The sequence below is a fragment of the Helianthus annuus genome, chromosome 9 (assembly GCF_002127325.2).
Source record: "Helianthus annuus cultivar XRQ/B chromosome 9, HanXRQr2.0-SUNRISE, whole genome shotgun sequence".
NCBI classification, from domain to species: domain Eukaryota; kingdom Viridiplantae; phylum Streptophyta; class Magnoliopsida; order Asterales; family Asteraceae; genus Helianthus; species Helianthus annuus.
Window position 1 is genome coordinate 18,058,270 of NC_035441.2, and position 11,409 is coordinate 18,069,678.

Sequence of the window (11,409 nt, forward strand, 5' to 3'; positions counted from 1 at the left end):
TAAATTTATAACATGAGATGTTATGTGCATGATGAATGTTATTACGTACGCATACTATTTATTTATTATGACCTGACCAACGTGAAACATCTTATAGAAGATGCCACTAAGACGTGACCCGCACATGCCCACTAATGAGACAGAACTCCAAGGAATCATTGCTGCAGCTATCGCGCAGTACGCTGCTTCTCATGCAGAAACGAGCGGAAATATCTCGCACAATCACGGCAATAACAATCCACCCAATGGGTGCACTTACAAGCAATTTCTCGATTGCAAGCCCGTGAATTTCGACGGCACAGGAGGTGATGTTGCATTTGTTAGATGGGCTGAGAAGACTGAATATGTCCTTAGAATGAGCAAGTGTGCTCCCGAGCAACAAGTGACCTACATCTCAGGGCTTTTTTTGGATGGAGCCCTATGTTGGTGGAATTTGCAAGTGCAAACTCTGGGTGAAGCGGCTGCTTACGCGATATCATGGAATGAGCTGAAGGAGCTCATGAGAAGGAAGTACAGCTCACGTGCCGAAATTCAGAAGCTAGAGACTGAGTTCTAGCATCTAAAAATGGAAGGCCCCAAGATTGCAGAGTATGTTCAGAGATTCCACGATTTGTCCCATGTAGTGCCATACATGGTTGCACCGGAGTTCAAACGTATTGAGCGCTTTATCTGGGGATTGGCACCTCAGATCATGAGTAAGGTTACAATGTCCAAGCCTGCAACAATCATAGAAGCCATTGATCTTAGTGTGGCACTTATTGAGGAAGCCATTCGATTGAACAAGTTTTCAGTTACTGAGAAGAAGAAGAAGAATAAGAAAGAGACTCATGTGGAGTCATCTGGTGAAAATAAAAGGAAATTTTCGAACTTCAAGCAAGGTACCAGTAATGTGAATAAGAAGGGTGAATCAAGCACACCGTCCAGAGCTGCAACCGGTGCTGAGAATAAAGGAAAGGGTTATATGGGCACTCTGCCCAAGTGTAATATGTGCTAACGCCATCATTCTGGTCTGTGCAGATTGAGGAAGTGTGAATCATGTGGAAGGAACAGCCACACGAAGGATACGTGTTGGGCCGGAACTGGTGTTGGGCGTACTGGTAATCGAGGTTATGGGAATGGTAATGGAAACCGCCAGCAGGGAGGAAACGGCGAAAACGGGAACCGGGGAAACGTTGCGAATCAAGCTGGGAATGGGAATCGCAACCAAAACAACACTCAAGCTGGAAACGGAGGTGGTAATGGTCAAGGACCCGGATGTTTTAATTGTGGAGAATTTGGGCACTTTAAGAACGAATGCCCAAAGCTGAACCAAGCCCGTGGAAGAGTGTTTAACATTGGAGCGAGGGAAGCGCGCCAGGATCCCAACGTTGTCACTGGTACGTTCCCTATAAATCAACGCTTTGCATCTGATCTGTTTGATACTGGTGCCGACTATAGCTTTGTATCGTTAGATTTTAAGAATATGCTTGGGTTAACTGCTAGTAAGTTAGATGTACCGTACTCAATTGAACTGGCTAATGGAAAGCTAGTTGAAGCCAATGAAGTTGTCAGAGGATGTGTAATTGAACTGGTAGAACGCGAGTTCACTTTGGATCTACTACCAGTCGAGTTGGGAAGCTTCGACGTGGTAGTAGGCATGGATTGGCTGTCAAACAACAAAGCCGAGATTGCTTGTCACGAAAAGACCATTCGCATCCCAGTAGAAGATGGAGAGACGATCGTGGTTCGTTGAGAGAAGCGCGATACGCCTCTAAGAATCATTAGCTGTCAGAAAGCTCAAAGATGTTTACCGAAGGGATGTGTTGCCTTCTTGGCACACATTGTGGGTAAGGAACCTGCTAAGCCGAAGATTGAAGACATCCTAGTGGTAAAGGAATATCCTGAGGTCTTTCCAGAAGACTTGCCAGGATTACCTCCGCAGATACAAGTCGGGTTCCACATTGACTTAGTTCCAGGCGCCGCGCCTGTGGCTAAGGCGCCCTATCGACTTGCACCTTCAGAGATGCAGGAGTTGTCAACGCAGCTCCAGGAGCTGTTAGACAAGGGATTTATCAGACCAAGCTTCTCACCTTGTGGAGCTCCAGTTTTGTTTGTCAAGAAGAAGGATGGTAGCTTTCGTATGTGTATCGATTATCGGGAATTGAACAAGTTGACTATCAAGAATAGGTATCCCCTGCCGAGAATTGATGACCTGTTTGATCAGCTGCAAGGTTCAAGCTACTATTCAAAAATCGATTTGCGATTAGGTTATCATCAGCTGAGAATACTAGAGGAAAGTATTCCCAGGACTTCTTTTAGAACTCGATATGGACACCACGAGTTTCTGGTGATGCCGTTTAGGTTGACAAACGCGCTAGCCATTTTTATGGATTTAATGAAAAGAGTTTGTAATCCGTACCTCGACAAGTTCGTAATTGTGTTCATCGACGATATCTTGATCTACTCGAAGACGAAGGACTAGCACGAACAGCATTTAAGAGCTATTTTGGAATTACTTAAGAAGGAAAAGTTGTATGCCAAGTTCTCGAAGTGCGAGTTCTGGTTACGCGAAGTCCAATTTCTTGGACATGTGGTCAATGGAAATGGAATCCACGTAGATCCAACAAAGATCGAAGCGATAAAGAATTGGGAAACTCCAAAGACGCCGACTGAGATTCGACAATTCTTAGGTTTGGCTGGTTATTATCGAAGATTCATTGAGGATTTCTCAAAAATTTCTCAACCTTTGACTTCCCTCACTCAGAAGGATAAGAAGTTTGATTGGGGAATCAAACAAGAAGAAGCGCTTCAATTGTTGAAGGACAGGCTTTGTAATACACCGATCTTATCGCTACCCGAAGGAACAGATGACTTCGTAGTATATTGTGACGCCTCGCTTCAAGGTTTAGGATGTGTGTTGATGCAGCGACAGAAAGTTATAGCATACGCTTCTTACCAATTGAAGGTTCACGAGAAAAATTATACCACGCATGACTTGGAGTTAGGCGCAGTGGTATTTGCGCTGAAGATTTGGCGACATTATTTGTATGGTACGCGATGTACAATCTTCAGTGATCATATGATCTGCAACACATATTCGACCAAAAGGAGCTTAACATGAGACAAAGACGGTGGGTCAAATTGCTGAATGACTACGACTGTGAGATCAAGTATCACCCAGGGAAGGCGAATGTGGTCGCCGATGCCCTGAGTCGAAAGGAAAGGATCAAGCCCATAAGGGTTAGGGCTCTAGAGATGATTATCCAGACATATCTCTCACTGCGCATTCGTGCCGCGCAGAAAGAAGTTCTTAAAGAAAGAAATATTGAGGACGAATATCTCCGTGGGATGGAGAAGCAGTTAGTGTCAAACGAGGAAGGAATGTTATGTTTCATGAAACGAATTTGGGTTCCTCTGTTTGGTGGTTTGAGAAAGGTTATTTTCGATGAAGCTCACAAGTCACGGTACTCTATCCATCCAGGAGCAGATAAGATGTACCAAGATCTTAAGGATTTCTACTGGTGGCCAAGGATGAAAGGCGATGTTGCTGTTTATGTTAGTAAATGTTTAACGTGGGCCAAGGTAAAAGCCGAATACCAGAAGCCTTCAGGTCTACTGCAGCAACCTGAGATACCCAAATGGAAATGGGAACCGATTTCGATGGATTTCATAACAAAGTTGCCAAGAACGCCCAAAGGCCACGATACTATTTGGGTAATAGTGGACCGGTTAACGAAATCTGCGCATTTCTTGCCCATCAGAGAAAAAGACAACACAAGCAAACTTGCAGAGATATACATGAGAGAGATCGTTGCACGACATGGAGTGCCTCTCTCAATCATCTCTGATAGAGACGGAAGGATTGTGTCCGGAATTTGGCAGTCTTTTCAAGAAGCATTCGGATCTCTGTTGAACCTGAGTACCGCTTTTCACCCACAAATGGATGGACAGAGTGAACGAACGATTCAGACTTTAGAATATATGCTGCAAGCTTGCGTTATGGATTTAGGTGGAAGTTGGGATACTCACCTACCATTGGTCGAATTTTCATACAACAATAGTTATCACGCAAGTATTCAAGCCGCACCGTTAGAAGCTCTATACGGGCGCAAATGTCGATCACCGATCTGTTGGGCTGACGCAGGTGATAGACAGTTAGTTGGTCCGGAAGTGGTCCAGGAAACCACAGACAAGATTGCACAGATCCGAGAACGCATCAAGGCGGCTCGCGATCGTCAAAAGTGTTATGCGGATTGAAGAAGGAAACCTCTGGAGTTTAAGGTAGAAGACATGGTTTTGCTAAAGGTTTCACCCTCGAAGGGTGTGGCACGCTTCAGAAAGCATGGAAAGTTAAATCCCAGATACATCGGCCCATTCAGAATCCTGCAAAGGATTGGGGTTGTAGCATACAAGTTGGACTTACCTGCCAAACTTAATGGTGTTCATAATACATTCCCTGTATCAAACCTGAAGAAAAGTCCAACACAAGAAACTGTTGTCATACCTGCTGACGAAATTCATATTGACGACACGCTCCACTTTGTTGAAGAACCCGTTGAGGTTACGGATTGGAAGATTAACAAAACCCGCAGTTGTAGTGTCAAGCTCGTCAAAGTTCGATGGAATGCCAAACATGGTCCAGAATTCACATGGGAACGTGAGGATCGTATGAAAGAAAAATACCCCCATTTATTTCCCAAGACCCCTGTGACTAGAAGCAGAGCCTAAAATTTGGGGACGAAATTTTCTTAACCGGGGGGGGGGGGTGTGACACCTGTGTCACTTCAACCATCAAACAAATGCCAAACCAATGAAATATTGTATTTCATACTTGGGATTTGTAAAAATATGTGTATTATTTGCACATATCAATTCTTGTCCGATTTCAAGCTCTAAATCGCTTTCTGGAAGGTTATACGCGCACTAATGCGTAAATATAACCAGTTTAACGCAACAAACACTCAAGAATAGTGAAATAGGCTTAACATACCTTAAATAACCTCCACAATCGCAGGGACTAATTGTGTCAAACTACGAAACTATACCGATTCGTATAGTAACGAACCTTCCGGAACTTGATCATAAGTTAAATATGCCCTAAATATCCTTTACATAGCTTAGAAATAGGCTTTGATGTGTTTGGTGCGCAAAAATAAACTTTTGGTCATTCAGGGACTAAAAGCGTTAAAAAGTGCATAAGTTTGCATTTTCGCGCATTTCTTACCTTCTGAATACATCCGGGCATCCAAAAATTTTTGTGAGCATTAAAATATTTTATTTTAGTATTTGGCATAATAAAAATCCATTCGTCGCTCAATTTGGATCGTTTTTACGTTTGTTACGACTTCCGTCGTAATTAACCGAACAACGCAACCGTACGACCAAACGAACCGACATCCGAGATATTTTTGAGCATGTTTTGAGTTCCGAATACTTTAACTTCATTTTAGAGCCTTGAAATGAGGTTAACGGGGCTTAAACGTGTCAAAAATGGGCCGAAACGCATGTTTCTAAGCTGCAGGGACCAAAACTGACAAATCTGTCAAACTTTCCTCAGGCGGGGCGCGTAAGGATCCTCCCTATCCATACGCGGGCCGCGTGAGCTGCCCAGTTCTGCAGAAAGTTGTTAACAGCCTGTTTCCAGCTGTTGCACCTGGTTTTACCTCTTGCAAATGGTATTTTGGACACCATGGACTCATTCTAGGGGCTCTAATGGTATTACAAAACAAGGGGCACACATGGAGGGCTAGGATCGAAGCTCGTTTCCCGATAAACGATCTTAACGGTTCTAGATTTCCTATAAATACCCCCACCATTTCATTTCCCCACCTTACATTTGATCTGATTCAAAGCTTTCTAAGTGGAAGTTTATGCTTCCTACCTGAGAGCGAATCGGGTCAAATCTTGCGGGGACCACTGTAAGTATTCTTTCGCGTTTTTTATTCGTTTTTATCGTTAAAGTCAAACTGCGTTTGACTTTCTGCATTGACCAGTTTATGGTCAATACGAAGTTCGTTTGAACTTCATAACGTGAGCGTAATCACGATGGTTATAGTCCCGGGTGACTATACCTACTGATTACCACGTTATCTAGGCTCAGTGACGAGTCGTAGTTTCGGCCAAAATGCGTTTCCTCGCGTATTTTGCAACCAAGCTACTTTTAGGTGTCAAAACCTTTTGTTTTGATACCAAAACTGTTTTCTAACTTTGTTAAACATGTTTCGACATGTTTAGCTCGTCACTTTTAGTTTAGTGCTTGTGTAGAGTCGTAAGTCAAGCGGATTAAACACCCGCTTAGACTTTCGAACACGACCCGTTTGGTCGATCATTAGGATCCGACCAAACATATTTAGGGACCACAGTTGCATAGGGAATAACCTTCCGAGGTTATATCTTATGGTAACCTAGTTTAGGTAGTTGTATGATAAGTAGTTTATATGCCTTAGGTAAATTACCAAAATACCCCTTTTCATACATAATTGGTAATTAAGCATATGTAACCCAAACTTTTGTCACTTAACTGATTATGCAACATAATTTAGCATGTTTAGGCATATAATACTTGTCATAGGACTAGTTAAACGGTCCGAACGCGTTTTACGCAAACGACGCGTTAAAGTAGCATAAGCTACCTAAACGGGTCATAATGGGTCGAAAGCACTTAGGTTAGGTTTCCTTTTAGTATGTAGGCCTTGTTAAACCATATCATATGAGTTCCCACACTCATTTGGTTTACAAGACCTCATCCTATCCGATTTTCCGATTTAGGTCCGGTTTATTTATGTAGATATCAATATTAGGTGCCGTTTGATTCCGTGCTCCTCTAGCTTTGCTTGGTAGTTGTTCAAGACTTCTAAGCACTCTCAAGTGAGTACATAGTCCCCTCTTTTATTGTTTTTCAAACATTTTGGGGTGAAGCATGTGTACCTATCTGTTATTTTCATGTTTTCATAAGTATAATTGATTATACATATTTGTACTTATCTTTTTACAAACTGAATGATTATTTATGATTTAAACTCTAATTTTTCCAAGATTATAAAATAAATGTTTGGAATAGTACTTATTTTTGTTCACCGGACTGGTTGGTAGTATGATATAGCGCTATAGGATTTGACACCCCATTCATGTTGTCATGGAATGTCTGAAACCAATTTGTTGCTCCATCCAAATAGGGATTGCCTTTGTGGTATTTCTATAGTCTCAAAGGTGTATTTTGATACACTAGGTCTGATTGAATTCATAAATCACACTTTTATTGTATATTTTGATATACTCCCAAAAGTATAGCTTGATATACTCTCATGTGTGGTATTGTACAAAACCAACATATATATTTTGTTAATAACCAAAACATAGTTTAATATGTTATTTATAAAACCCAAGGCATATTTTGATATGTTATTTATAAAACCCAAAGCATATTTTGAAATGTTATTTATAAAACCGAAAACATAGTTTAATATGTTATTTATAAACCCAAAGCATATTTTGATATGTTATTTATAAAACCCAAAGCATATTTTGATATGTTATTTATAAAACCGAAAACATAGTTTAACATGTTATTTGTAAAACCCAAAGCATATTTTAATATGTTATTTTCAAACCAAAACATAGTTTAATATGTTATTTATAAATCCAAAGTATACTTTTGATATACTACTGAAAACTTATTTATTTTACCAACTAAAGTATGGTTAATATACTATTTACTTAATGACTGGTTTTTGGTTAGTGTTTAGATAACGGGACGGGTGTAATGTGATGAAAACATGGTAGATACGCCGCTGGTACTTCTTATATATAAGTGTTTTCATCGCATTACATACCGTGGCGTTATTTAGTACACTTGGGTTAACGGTTTTGGAACTGAAATATATTCTAATATATTATTTATTCGACTTTCTTAAATCAAAGTATATTTTTATATATACTATAAACCTTTTTATAAAAATATTGTTTTTAAACAATATATTTATATACAAACTTATTCTACTTACTTATTTAATTTCCTATGTAATATTATTTTATATCATCTGATTTCTTATAAATGATTTATAAAAGAAAACCTTTTTTTCAAGGATCATGACTACTTTTATTAAAACCTTTTCTTTAAACTTATAAGTCATGAATCCTAAATCAATAAAACCTATGTACTCGCCGACATTTTTATGCTGACGTACATATTTTTATATTTTTACACATGTTTCAGGTACTGCTCTGTGATGATTGATGATATATGCTACACATAGGATGAACTCGTGCCTTATCGACTTTAAAACTTGAAAGATAATAGTTGTACTTATTTGATTGTATTAAAACAATGAGTTCATTTATTCAATAAAACAAAATTATTTATTCCATGGTTGTGAAACAATGATTCTGTTACAACACTCCCTGACGTTTCCTCCACGTTTTGTTGTTTTACGTGGTCGGGGTGTGACAAGGGGGAAGAATGTGACAACCCTCACAAATACAGGTATCCGTACAAATTAACTAATATTTAATTAGTGCTTAATTACTATGCTTGATTACAATTATGATTAAACTGCTTTTTGTCTTCAGATACATACATACTCATGCATCACATTTTATAATGTCACTCTATTATTTACACACAAATGATAGTGACAAACTTGATGCATAAAGCACAGTTAGCACAGAGAGCGGATAACCCAGTAAACATACTGACAATGCAAGCACTAGACAGACATTGTTTCGGATGCCAGTATGAGCCAGGAATAGAATACTACACTAGTAGGGAGTGTAGGGAGGTGAGGACCATAAAACTGCGTCACTAGGTGATAGTTATAGTGACCGGAAGTGCCTAAAACATACTTAAAGTGCAGAATTCTGCACTAAATACCAAAAATTCAACATTTGACAATTCTAGTAAAGTGCAAAAACTTGGCAAAATAGTCCTAGACATTTTCCAAAGTGTTGGGAATTTAATGTGTCACTAAAAACAATATAAAAGACACCTTAAAAGCTTTACTAAACACTTTAACGGATCAACATCCAACCGAACAACCGGACTTTACCCAGAACATAAAAATATTGCCAAACACATTGTTTTTACTTTTCGGAGCTAGTTAGGGTCCCCGAACACTCTAACACCCTTTATAATATATAACACATAATAACACACAAACTATATCATTAGATTTCAACTAAATGGAAACTAGATCATCACCACCCAACCCCATACCCCCCCCCCCCCAATCGACGGTCACCTTAGGGTGACCCACCCTTGCATTTTCTTGATTGTTTTAATGGTACAATGTTGGTGGATTTGTAGCATAATGCATGTTGGATAATAGTAAAACATGGTTTATATATTAAACCACTAGGACATGAACTTTCATTTCACAAAACACTCAATAACAAACTTCCTCTCTTCCGCTCTTCACTACCTATGGCCGCCACCACCACACCACCCTACAACCACCATCAACCTCCTTTCAAGCCATTTTCATACACTCAAAGGTGCAAGAGGTTCAACAAACAAGCTTGGTGCACTCGGAAGCTCAAGGACCACTCTTGTTTTCTTTTATCCACCACTTTTACACCTTGTTTCTCCCCTAGCCTTGTGCTAGTAGTAAGTGTTCTAAAACATCATCTTGTTCTTGTATTCGTGGTTAATAGATGATATGATGATAAAAGTTAAAAAAAAACTCTAAAGAACATGAACAAGTCTTAAACATAAAGTGATAAAGGGGTGGATAAAGAGAAGATATATGGGTAAATCATGTAAATCTTATGTAGTTTTGACTATTTGATGTTGTTTGAGAGTAAAAGTAGGATGGATCATCATCTAGACATGCTAGATCATGTTCAAGAACATGAACTAAGATGTAAATGTTAGATTTGAAGGATGATGAAACCATCCACCCATGACCTTGAAACTTGAATAAGTGTAATTTTTCTTGAAAAATAAGGTTATAAGCTTGTAGATCTAAAGATCTACAAGTGGTTTTTCGGAAGAACCAGGTGAAAAATACTAGTTTTGTTATAACCCGGATCTTGTATGAACTAAAGGCATTTTTAGTAAGTAAACAAGTGTGTGAACACTTGTGTAACAAGAAGATTTAACAAAGAAATATTTTTGTAAATCATGACTAGAAGTTGTGAAACTTCAAATTCTTTAAAAATAAAGTTTTCAAGAAACTAATCATATTTTTAAAAATACAAGACCTACTAAGTATTGTTGGTGCAATTGTCTGTCGACTACATCCTCGTTCGAGTCTTAGTTAAAGAAAGACAAGCCACTACGAGTTTAACTACGAATTGACTGCGGCAATATCCAAGGGGGAATTTGTTGATGCATTTATTGTGTATTGCCTTCGTCAATTTGAGTCGTAGTGAAAAGCCGGAAGAAATCAAGCTCATAATGTCACAAGTAGATAAAATTAGCAAGGTGTCATTTTGGTAATTAATGAGAAATCTCATTAATTCCAATGTCATATAAATAGGAGAGTTATGTCATAAGTTGTAAGACTTTGAAGACTTTGGAGGACTTTGGCTCCATTTGTGATCTTGGTGATTCAAGTCTAGAGAGAAAGTCTCTACACACGTGATTTTTGTATTGAACTTGTCATATCTTGAAATAAAATCACGGTTCTAGTACGTTATTGTGTGTTCGGTCACGCACGTTCACGGATTCCGCACGTCGAACGTTCGTTACGCAATCGAACGGTGTCAAAACCGGTCCTACAAGTGGTATCAGAGCTAGGAGCTCGATTGCACGATCAAACGCATTGATTCGTACCAGATTTCAGCCGATTCAGATTCGAATTTCATCATTTCTTCATCTTCTACCCATTTTTCACGGTTTTTACTGATTTTCGTCAAATTGAACGGGTTTTCACGGTCCGATTCGTCTGAATTTTTAACATGTTGTGCGAAAATTATTGATTTACAACCCTACCAAGTTTCAGATCAAATCTCCTAGCCGTTTAGGAGATATCGCAGTTCTTAGGTTCGTTTTTGCGATAACAATCAGATAGGTTCGCTTATTCGGTCAAAAAGTCAGGTTCGCTCATAAAATCATTAGATTCGCTTTTGTGGCTGTTGAGGTTCGTTCATAGGGTTAACATTAGTGGTTCGCTCATTAGATTCGCTTTTGTGATCTGCTTTTGCGACAATTCTGGTCTGCTTATAGGTTAGCAATCAGGTTCGCTTATTGTGACCATAGTGGTCCGCTCTTAAGTCAGTTTAGTGGTTCGCTTTTGTGGTTTCCAATAAGTTCGCTTTTTAGTCATCGTCTTCATGTGGTTTTGAACAATATAACAAGTCACCGACCCATTAATATAAACGGCCCAATCAACTACTAATAGATCTTGTCGGCCAAAAAGAACGAAGGCCTAATCATGTGTTAACAGTGTGCTGTCTAAGTGAATAATATGTTGGCCCAATCAAAGAAACGTT